The sequence below is a fragment of the Anomalospiza imberbis genome, unplaced genomic scaffold (assembly GCF_031753505.1).
Source record: "Anomalospiza imberbis isolate Cuckoo-Finch-1a 21T00152 unplaced genomic scaffold, ASM3175350v1 scaffold_517, whole genome shotgun sequence".
NCBI lineage: Eukaryota > Metazoa > Chordata > Aves > Passeriformes > Viduidae > Anomalospiza > Anomalospiza imberbis.
In genome coordinates this window covers 62,064-73,805 of record NW_027100127.1, presented here as the reverse complement: position 1 = coordinate 73,805, position 11,742 = coordinate 62,064, and positions in this window count along the sequence as shown.

Sequence of the window (11,742 nt, the reverse complement as noted above, 5' to 3'; positions counted from 1 at the left end):
CTGGTGAACTAGTTATTACTGGGGGAGAAAGCAGTGCTCAGGCTGGGGAGCTGATAGCAGTTTGGAGTGTTTCCCAGCGTGAGGCACAGAATACCTCTCTTGTCTGTATCTACTCTGACTCCTCTGCTGTGCACCAAATGATCCCAACAATCCAGCACATTACCCTGGCCAACCTGTTCTGCTGGACCTCCCTTACTCTAGGGCTAGTACCACTTGTGCTAACACATGTCAAGCCTGGTTTACATTTTCTTGAGTTTGGCTATTCCTGAACCGGGGGAGGGGGCTTTCTGGGGATGGGGTGCCACAGGGGTTCCCCTCCCCCATTTTTGGGAGGTTTCCCATGGTGCCCCCTCCTCAAAAACTCCGCGGGCCCCCTGAAGTGGCTCCTGTTCCACCGGCTGGTGCCCCCTGATCCAGGACGGCCCCCGGTGAGTCTGGGGGGCTCAGGGGGGATTTTGGGGGGATTTTGGCGGCATGTATGCGCTTTGGGGGATTTTGTTGGGAGATTAGGGGGAATTATTGGATTTTGGAGAGAATTACTGGGTTTGTGGGGTTATGGGGGTTTTGTGGGTTTTGAGGATTTTGGATTTTAGGGATTTTTTTAGGGTTTTGCGGTGGTTTTTTTTTGGGGTGTTTATTGAATTTTTTGGGCGGGTTTTTTTTGTTTTTTTGTTTTTTTTTTTTTGTTTTTTTTTTTTTTTTTTTTTTTTTGTGGGTTCCATTGGGATTTTGTTGGATTCTTTGGTGTTTAGGAGTTTTTAATTGGGATTTTTGGGGGATTTTGGGGGGTTTTAGTGGAATTTTGGGGGGCTTTGGAGTTGTCCCAGGGTGTGGGGAAGGGCTGAGAGGCACCAAAGTCTCCTTTAAACCCCTGAAAGTCCCAATAAACCCCATGAAATCACAATTAAATTTCACAAATTCCCATTAGAACACCCTCGAATCCCAATAAAAGCCCACAAAATCCCAGTTAAACCCCACAAATCCCTGCCAAAAATGTCTCCAAAACCACAAGAAGCCCCACAAAATACTCATGAGACCAAAGAAATTCCGTCAACAACCTAAAATAAACCTACAAAACCCCCCCAAATCCCCACTAAAATTCCTAACAAACCCAATTCCCCAAAGAATCCCACTAAATGCCCCCACAATTTCAATAAATTGCCTCCAAATCCCCTAAAAATCCCAATAAAACCCAGAAATAATTCCAGAGGATCCTACAAAATCCCCACAAAATCCCAGTAAAACCTTCCAAAATTCTAAAGAAAACACAAAACATTTCAATTAACCCCCAAATACCCCCTGGAAAACAACTTCTCACTCAAAGCACCAATAAAACCCCTCAAAATCCAAACTCCCCAAAATCCCCCAACTGCCTCCAAACCCAATAACTCTCCCCAAAAAACCCAACAATTCCCCATAAACTCCCAACACGATTCCCCAAAGCCCAAAAAAGCCCCAAATGCCCAAACCCCTCCCGAGCCCTCCCTGGTCCCTCCCGGTCCCGCCCAGGCCCGTCCGGGGCCGCGGCCAAAACTGCCCGGAGCGAACGCGGAGGTCCCGGAGCAACCCCGGAGCCGATCCCGGGCTCGGCCTCAGGCTCGGCCCCTTTGGGGGATTATGGGCCGAACCGGGCAGGTTTAGGGTGGGCTTCAGATCCCTTGCAGGGATCCCGAGCCTTTTTGGGTGGATTTTCAGCCCCTGTGGCTGATTTGAGGACGAATCTGGTGGGGTTTAGGGGGGATTTCAGACCCCTTTGGATGATTTTAGGCCCATGGGGGTGGGGCTGGGGCCCATTTGGGTGAGTTTAGGAAAAACTGGGCCCATATGGGTGAATCCTAATCCTGTGTGGGTGATTTTAGGTCCCTTTTTTGGGTATTTTGGGCCCATTTAAGTACGGTTTTTTGCTTCTTTGGGCAATTTTAGCTTGAACCAAGCCTTTTTAGGGTGATTTTAGGTCTTCTTGTGTTGGTGTCAGGGACATTTTGGTGATTTTAGATACCTTTGGATGATTTTAGGCTGGACCAGATACTTTCAGGCTGGATTTTAGTCACATTTGAAAGATTTACGGGTGATGTTAAGCCATTTCTTGAGGGCTATAAAACACTTGGGGCAGTTTTAAGCCCCTTTGGTTGGATTTTAGAGCCCTCTGGATACTTTTAATCCCATTTGGTTGATGTCAGGCTGAACCATGTGGATGTAGACTACATTTGATGCCCTTTTGGGTGATTTTGGGTCAAACCGGGCTTTTTTTAGGACAGCGCGTCCCCTTGGCCCCGCTCCTTTCCCCTCACGGTTCCGTCCTTTCCTCGCCCCCTTTCCCCTCACGGTTCAGGATCCCGGAGCGGGCGAGGAGGAGGAGGGAGGGAGGAAGAGGCGCAGCGACAGCAGGGAGCAGCCGGAGGAGAGGAGAGAAGGAATCGCGTGGCCCCCGCAGGTGCCCGGGGAGGGGGAGCTCGGCCCAAATATCCCGGGGCTCCCTGGGTTTGGGGTTTTTTTTTGGGTGGGATGTTTGGAGCTGGCAGGGCTCCAAAGCCGAGCCGCAGCTGGCCCTCGGGGGGACATCGGTGGATCCCCGGGAGGTGTTTTCCGGGGGTCCCGGTGGGCGGTGAGGGCAGCAGAGCCCCGGTGGGGGGACACCGGTTTTGGGGAGCCCCGGGAGAGCCGCGGTTGCCCTGAGCGGGAGCCCAGAGAGAGAAGAGCCCCAGAAGCCCCAGCGGGGACCCCGAGAGGGGGGGGACCCCTGGCAGTGCCGGCACCCCGGCAATGGGGGGTGCTGGGGCTGGAGGGGCGGCATGGCCGGGAAAGGGGTGCGGGGCTCCCGGGGCCGCCAGGGGCTGCTCCCAGCAGGAGCCCAGTTGCTGCCAGTCAGTCCCCATTATGATACAATTTGCCCCCAGCACTGTTCCCGTTGTTCCCAGTGCCATCCAGTGTTTTCCCAGTTCTCCCAGCTGCCCCTAGAATAGTCCCAGTCACTCCCAGTAAGATCCCAGTATGAGTCCAGTATGATCCCAGTCTCTCCCAGCAGGGCCCCAGTCACTCACCCTTGTCCCCAGTTGCCCCCAGCGTGGTCCCAGTTGGCCCCAGCACATTCCCAGTGGCTCCATATGTGTCCCAGTCCAAGTGCAATGATGGGGAATACCAAATGCACTTGAGGTATCACGTACGGTTAACACAAAAGCTGTGGCTATGTTTGTGATGGGGTCATAGGTAAAGTTCACTAGGTTCCACCGGGATTGGAATTCCTTTTCAAAATCAGCGGCACTGTCCCAAACTATTTTCCGAATCTCAGTAGGAAAAGTGCCTTCTTCACCTTCTCTTATAATCGAGGCAGCAACCGAGTGCATCAATAATTGAGCCTGGATACAGCTGAGAGCTAAAGAAAGGTTCTTTTGTGTGGCACCGAGTGCATCAATTACCAATTTGTGATCATTTACGCTCGCTTCCTCCCAACTTGGTAATATGTTTGATAGCAAGCACTGATGTCTTCCCAAGGCCAGTAAGGACGACTGCAGTGGTTGTTGGAATTTGGTCAAATCTCTAGTGGTGGCAGCCAATGTGTTCATTAATACTTCTGAATCAATGCTATTTAGAATTCCCAATCCTGTTCCCACAGCACCGGTTATGTCTCTTAGCATCCGTCTTTTAGAAGGGTTCCGCTGTCGCAACCAGGTCGTCCAATCCTGAAAAGAAGTTTACAAAAAAGGTGAACAAGCTGGCTGAATTTCTGAGACATTTTTTTGCATCAGCAATTTGACTTGTTTGAGAGACCATGCTGGATTAAAGAATATTTGTTGTTGACCTGTTTTCCTGATTATGTATGGTCCACTTTCAAAAATTTTCAGGCCAAGCGTAACTGGTGGTTGGGTGGTAGGTGTCACAACATTAACATCAAGTTCTCCCCAGGATTTAAATCAATACTTTAAACTTAAAAAAAAAAAAAAAAACCATTCAGTATTTTTAGACCAAAGCCAAAATTCTTCTAGAGTTTGTGTTAATGTGAAATTGTGCCAGTCCTGTACGCTTGGGTGCGTACAAACCTTTTTGTGCTTCAAAAGATCCTTTCACTTTTTTTCTGCATGCTACCACAATTATTTCAGACCACTCAGCTGGTTTCTGGCCATGGGGTTGTGGCAGGTTGCAGAAAACTATCACCAGTTTTATCATGGTTTAGGTGGTCTTCATGTCCCTCGGAGTTCTTCCGTAAAAGTAAACACAACAGAATCCTGCCCCCGAGAGGCAGAAAAGTTAGAATGATGGAATTATCCAGCATGTATTGATGCGATGCTCTTTCCCTAGAGCACCAGAGGCTTCCCATGCATATTTATTCAGAGGGGGTGTTAGCACAAGTGGTACTAGCCCTAGAGTAAGAGAGGTCCAGCAGAACAGGTTGGCCAGGGTAATGTGCTGGATTGTTGGGATCATTTGGTGCACAGCAGAGGAGTCAGAGTAGATACAGACAAGAGAGGTATTCTGTGCCTCACGCTGGGAAACACTCCAAACTGCTATCAGCTCCCCAGCCTGAGCACTGCTTTCTCCCCCAGTAATAACTAGTTCACCAGAGGAAAAGTGGGGGGCTGCTGCCCTGTATCTCCACACCTTCCCCTCTCGTTTGGCAGAGGCATCAGTGAACCAAGAATTTGCTGATTGTTCAGGGGAGAAAGGAGGGGCTACTTTGATTCCAGAGGCAGGTTTGTCATTGCTGCTATCCAAGCTCTCAGTTGCATCATCAGGAGCACACAGCAGCCTGGAGGGTGGGGAATGCTGGATCTGTACCACTGTGTGCTCATCCTTCACCTTAATGTGGAGCTGCCCCCAAAGTGGCCATGTATCACTTTTACAGTTCTCCTGTTGGGTATATCTTGGAGCAGCTGTTATATGTGGCTTTCCATGGTGATCCTGGGGGAAGCAGCCATTTGCCTGCTGTGATATCCTCACAACTAATACTAACTCCTCATTCTCTTTGGTTTTATTAGGTTTTTTTATCTATTTGTTTGATTGGTTTGCGTGGGTTTGTTTGTTTGGGTTTTTGTCTGTTTTGGTTTGAGCTTTATGTTTGCTTTTTTATGAATGACTGGTGAAGTTGGCATAGCCAAACCCAAGAAAATGTAAACCAGGCTTGACTTTCCAGAAATTATTTTTGGCCGGGTTTAGCTGCATCCTCCAGGCTCAGGATCACCGGTGTATTTGCAGGTTTTGCTCTGCATCATCAGCGTGCCCAGACTCTGCTCGGTGTTTCACAAATGGAGAAGACAATGGATATTGTGCCAAGCTTCCTTGCAAACAGCAACACCTGCATCAGCATGACAGAAAAGAAGGAAAAAAAAAAAAAAAAAGAAAATATTCACCGGTTAGAACAGAGCCAGTGTCCCACCATCTTCCCCTCCACTGTTATTACAGAGGCAAACCTGGGCCTAAAGCTTCCATCTCTCAGTTCCTGATGCTGTTTGACTTCAGCCTTGACTCCCCCTGATCTACCTGACTGCCGTCCAAGTGGGGCTGGGGATGCTCAGCCTGGAAAGAGGAGACACTGGGGAGGCCTCACTGCAGCTCTGCAGGACTGGAAGGGTCCCACAGGAAAGACAGGGACAGTGTTCAGCCGGGCCCGTGGCAACAGGACAAGGGGGGAGGGCTTTCAACTGCAGGAGGCTGATTGAAGTTGGATCTGAGGAAGCTGCTCTTTTACACTGAGGCTGCTGAGGCACTGGCCCAGGCTGTGGATGCCCCATCCTTGGCAACAGGGCTGTGAGCAGCATGGGCTGGGAAAGATTGCTCAGCTCGGAACAAGAAGCTCTTTAGATCCACTGTGATGTCACAGATGTGATGTTCCAGATGGAACTTCCAGCGTCCAGCAAAGAGCACAACACAACCACTGGCCCTTGTGTCAGCCCACCCTGTGCCAGCCCTCGTGCCAGCTCACCCTTCACCATGCTCCCTGTCACCCTTCTCGTCACCTGCGCCCTGATACTCCCATCAGTCCTGAAAGCTCTCTGTTGCCTGGATTTTGTCATCCGTCCCTGCAGGATGCTCACATTTGTCCTGAGGAAGGTACGGTGCCATTCCATGGAGGTGGACACCCCCCAGCTGCCCGGCTGGGCTGGAGTTCTGTGGGGATGGGGTGGGACAGGGACCCCACTCTGAGGTGTTGCTATCTCTGCAGGCTGTCACAGACAGAGAGGACGAGATGGAGGTGGACATGCAGGCTGATAGAGAGGAGAAGATGGAAGTGGATGGAGAAGAGAGTGGAGACGATGCAATGGAAGTGGACATGGAGATTGATACAGAGGAGAAGATGGAAGTGGATGGAGAAGAGAGTGGAGAGGAAGAGATGGAGGTGGACATGCAGATGGATACAGAGGAGGATATGGAAGTGGATGAAGAAGAGACTGGAGAGGAAGAGATGGAGGTAGATGTGGAAGAGGAGATGGACGTGGAAATGGAAGAGTACCTTGAGGACATGGACATTGATGAGAAAGATGAGGAAGAGGCCATGATCTTGGGATGAAGAGCAATACCAGCAGCAGGACAGGCATGTGGTCCCCACAGGCAGAGCGGGTCCCCTGCTGCCAGGCTGGGACTGGGCTGGGTGGTCCCTGCTCAGGGATGTGGGACCCGGTGCATTGGGTTCTGGTGGCCATCCCCAGCCTGTGCTGCGCTTGCTGGGCCAGCCTGGGGGCACATGGAAGAGCCCTCTCTGCCTGATTGGAGTGACTGTGCCTCTTGCTTTTCCTCAGGGACCGATGGAGATCCCGGACAGAGACGCCACCCTTTTGTACATACGTTGTAGAGTTTGTTGTTGTCTTTAGGCCATAGGTTTCAGGGCTTCTTTTTGTCTTCTGTAAATACGTTTCATTGACTTTTGTTGGATATGCTGTTGTGGTTTGACATGGAAGTGAATTCTTTCAGGAAGTTGGGTCAAACCAATCAGTAGTCAAGTTTGGATATTGGCACCTTAAGTGGCCACTAAAGGTGTGGATACGCCTCTGAGAACACAGGGGGTTAAAAGCAGGAACTCCCAAGAGCTCGCTCTCTTTGGTTCCGGTCAGGGTGCAGTGCAGACCTCCCCTGCCCAGCCATGGGGCTGGGTGGGGGAGGGGAAGCCATGCGGTCTGGTCGAGGTGAGCCGAGGGGGCTGAAGGACTGGAACTGAGCCAGCTCCTGTGGACAGAAGGGTGGAGAGAAGCAGAGATGCCTTTGTCGTTCCCCCCGCCAAGAGGGAAGAGACAGAGAGTCCAGACGGCACCTGTAACTTTGCTGGCGCGGAGGAGAAGGAGAGGGGGGGAATGCACCCAGCCTTGGCCTTGGGAATCGGGTGCTGGGCAGAGATATCAGCCGTCCAGGGAGTCTGAGCTTTTAACCCTTTCCTGAGAAATGAAGGCTTTGTAAAATATTACTCCTCCTTGATTTGAAGTAGAAGAGAGACAGTCTGGGATCCGAGATGATGGAAGAAGAAATTCTTGAGTTGGAAGGAGATGATGGAGTGGCTTGTGGCTGGACTTTTCTTGTTAGCCATAGACTGAACCAAATTCTCCTGACAGAAGCTGCACTTAGGGGGGTGCGTTAGTGAGCCAAGAGACTTGTATTAGTGATTACCAGCAGAGGAGTAGAGAGAACAGAGGAGAGTTGGAGAAAGTGTGGAGAAGCCCTCTATCTTCAAGGAAGAAGAAGAGGAGAAGAAGACCTCTGTTCTTGGACCCTCAGCCCCAGGGGAAAATGGGGGGGACTGTAGTCCCGCAATGAGAAACTGAACTGTTGTCTCTTTTGGTCCATGGCAAAGCATCCTTAAAGGAACCCTATGAGCAGTCTGTCCATGCACGGTGGTGAGAGCACTGTGACATGGAGAGGAGAGTTTCACCACGGCAGATTTTCTCTGGGCAGTTGCCGTGTGTGACATGGAAACACAAGGGTGGCAATTGTGTTTCCTGGGGGGTCTGTGGCACAGGAGAGACTCCTGTCTCCCTTGAAAGATTGAGTATTTGAATATCTGAAGGGTGGCAACTTGATCAGGATCCCGGGTGGTGTCTCACTGTGGTTCCATTTGGAAATTAGGTGGGAATTAGTTGGGAGGAGGAAGAGTGTTTTGGAAGGTCTTTGTCCAGGATTGAGTGTCTGTGTTTTTATAGTAGTAGTAGTTTAATAAAGTTCTTTTCTTTGTTATTAAGCTTGAGCCTGCTCTGCTCTGTTCCTGATCACATCTCACAGCAATTATTTTAAAAAGTGCATTTTCATGGGAGTGCTGGCATCGCGCCAGCGTCAAACCATAACATATGTGCTTAGGTATATACATTCTATATATTGTTGTTGTTACAAATATTCTTACAATGTAAATGTGTTCTGTGTTTTCATTGCTGTTTGTCTGAAAATAAACAAGCTTTATTTTTCACACCCCAGTTCTCTTTCCATTTGCATCAGGCACAGGATCCCGAGAGGATCTGGGGGTACCCGGGTGATGCGGATGATGGTGATGGGGATCACGTGCTGGGTATAAATTTCATGATGAATTCCTGGGGGGGGTTTTGTCTATCTCCAGGGTTTTTGGGGTCCCGGTGGATTTTTGGGGGTTCCCAGGGGGGTTTTCAGGATTCCCAAAGGGGGGGATTGGGCTGGGGGGCGCCAGCACTCGGCCCCCACCCCCACCATCACAGGGGGCTGTGGAAGAAATCTGGCGGTGCACGGACAGGTCGGGGGTCCCCCAAAGTCCTGGGAAAGGGGGAACACAGGGGAGCTCCCAGGAATCCCTACTGGGGGCTTAGGGGAGATCCAGGAGGCGTTTGGGCGATCCTAATTGTGTCACTATCGTCAGGAAAGGGGACTCCAAGGGTTCCCGGTGTCCCCATTCCCTGCAAAAGGCGGGAAAACCCAGGCTGGCTGGGAATAGGGGTCCCGGGTGTCCTCGGTGTTGAGGAAAGGAGGGGCTGGGCACTGGGAAAGTCAGGAATAGGGGTCCAGGGGGTCTCTGGGTGAAGGAAAAGGGGGCTCGGGGGGCTGGGAGAGGCGGCATGGCCGGGAGAGGGGAGCGGGGGTTGCCGGTGCCGGATAAGGGGGTGCGGCGTGGAACCCAGGCCGGGAATGGGGGTGCGGGGGGATGGCGGCACCCGGGAATGGGGGTTCAGGGGCCCCTCGGTGCTCCAGAATGGGCGACCAAAGAGTCCCGGTGCCGGGGCACCCCCTCACCTCTCGCTGCCCCCCCGGGGCCCCAGGAGCTCCCCCAGCCCCAGCGCTGGAGCCATCGCGCTGCTCCTCCTCACTCCCAGTACGATCCCAGTATGATCCCAGTAGAACTCGGTCACCCAGGAGCCGCTCCCAGTATGATCCCAGGACAGCCCAGTCACTGCCACTCCTAGCATCCCCCCCAGCCCTCTCTGCTTTCCGACCTGTCCTGGCTCCATCCCCGCCCCTCCCGCGGCTGCGGGGGCTTCGGGAGCGCAGGAGGAGGAGGAGGGAGGGAGGAAGAGGCGCAGCGGCAGCAGGGAGCAGCCGGAGGAGAGGAGAGAAGGAATCGTTTGGCCCTGGCGCTGCCTGAGCTCGCAGCACCCCGGGAGCATCGCCCCCATCCCGCAGGTGCCCGGGGAGGGGGAGCTCGGCCCAAATATCCCGGGGCTCCCTGGGTTTGGGATTTTTTTGGGGGGATGTTTGGAGCTGGCAGGGCTCCAAAGCCGAGCCGCAGCTGGCCCTCGGGGGGACATCGGGGGGTCCCCGGGAGGTGTTTTTCCGGGGTCCCGGTGGGCGGTGAGGGTAGCAGAGCCCCGGCGGGGGCACACCGGTTTTGGGGAGCCCCGGGAGAGCCGCGGCTGCCCTGAGCGGGATCTCAGAGAGAGGAGAGCCCCAGAAGCCCCAGCGGGGACCCCGAGAGGGGGGGACCCCTGGCAGTGCCGGCACCCCGGCAATGGGGGGTGCTGGGGCTGAAGGGGCGGCACGGCCGGAAAGGGGTGCGGGGCTCCCGGGGCCGCCAGGGGCTGCTCCCAGCAGGAGCCCAGTTGCTGCCAGTCATTCCCCGTTATGATACAATTTGCCCCCAGCATAGTCCCTGTTGCTCCCACTTTCATCCAGTGTGTTCCCAGTTGCTCCCAGTCACACCCAGTATGGGGGATGATGTGCCTGGTGTTTTCCCAGTCAGTCTCAGACACTCCCAATATTAGTCCAGTCCTTCCCAGTATGGTCCAGAGATGAGCCCAGTGTGCTCCCAGTCACTGCCAGTATGAACCAGTTGTGCCCCACATGGTTCCAGTTGCTCCCTTTCACCCTCTCTTTTGTTCCAGTCACTCCCAGTCTCTCCCAGTGTACCCCACTTCCTTCCAGCATACTCCCAGTCACTCCCAGTTCCTTCCAGCATGATCCCATTTGTTCACCACCACTCCCACTCAGCCTCAGTGTAGTTGCACTCACTGCCAATATGATCCCTGTCACCTCCAGCATGATCCCAGTTGATCCCAGTAAAACCCCAGTTGTTTCCAGTCACCCCCAGCATGCACCCAGTGACCCCCAGTTCCTCCCACTTGCTCATAGCATGATCCCAGTTGCTCACAGTTGCTCCCAGTCAAACTCAGTATGATCCCAGTCACTCCCAGTGTATCCTATTTGCGCCAGCATGGTCTCAGTTGCCCGCTGCAGGCTCCTACTCTGTCCCAGTGTGATCCCAGTATGATCCCAATATGATCCCAGTCTCCCTCAGTGTGACCGCAGTCTGCCCCAGCATGGGCCCAGCTGCTCCCAGTATGATCCCAGTACGATCCCAGTATAAAAAAGTCACTCGCTGTGCTGCCATTCCTGGGATCCCCCAGCCCTCTCTGCGTTCCCCCCTCCCGGATCTCCCGAGAGGAGCCCCAAGGGCTGGCAGTCCCCTGGCAGGGTCCCCAGCAAGACCCAGTTTGGATGTGCAGCCCCCAGTTTTCCCAGTTTGCCTCTCCTTTTGCCCGGGCCGGGTTCCCCTCGCCCCCAGCGGGTGGGAGCAGCCATGAGCCCCGCGCTGCCCATCCCGACCTGTCCCGGCTCCATCCCTGCTCCTGCCGCAGGCTGTCAGGGCTGCGGGAACGGGGCACCAAGGGTGTCGTTGCTCTTTGGGGAGGAGGAGGAGGGAGGGAAGAAGAGGGATGGAGGAGGAGAGCCAGAAGGGATGGAAGTAGGAGAAGGAGGTGGGCTTAGGGAGGAGGAGGAGGGATGGAAGAGGAGGAGAGGGACGAAGAGGAAGAGGAGGGACAATGGAGGATCAGGAAAAGAAAAAGGAACCACGAGGTCGAGCCCTTCCTGAATTCACAGCCCTGCTGGGACCATCAGCCCCCATCCCATGGGTGACCAGGGATGGGGAGCTCGGCCCAGATATCCTGGGGGGTACCTGGGTTGGGTTTTTTGGGGGGATGTTTGGAGAATGAAGAACTGCAAAGCTGAGTGGAAAAGGCCCCTTGGGGGAAAATGGGGGTTCCAAGTGGCGGCTGACAGCGAGGCAGCCTGGAGGAGCAGAGCCCTGTGTCCCCCAGGAGCCCAAAGTGGGGAGCCCAGAGAGGGGGGAGCGCCGTCATTGGCGGGACCCTCAACATCCTGGAGAGGGGCAGGGGGGACTCCTTGGAGCCCCTGCAGCCCAAAGCAGAGAAGGAGGGGAGAAGGGACCCTGGGAGCCCAAAAAGCCCTGGCATCCTGTGCCAGGAAGGTGGACAGAGCTTCAGCCAGAGCTCGAAGCTGGTGGGCCATGAGCAGGTTCACCATGGGGAGAAGCCCTACAAGTGCTTGGAGTGTGGGCAGAGCTTCAGG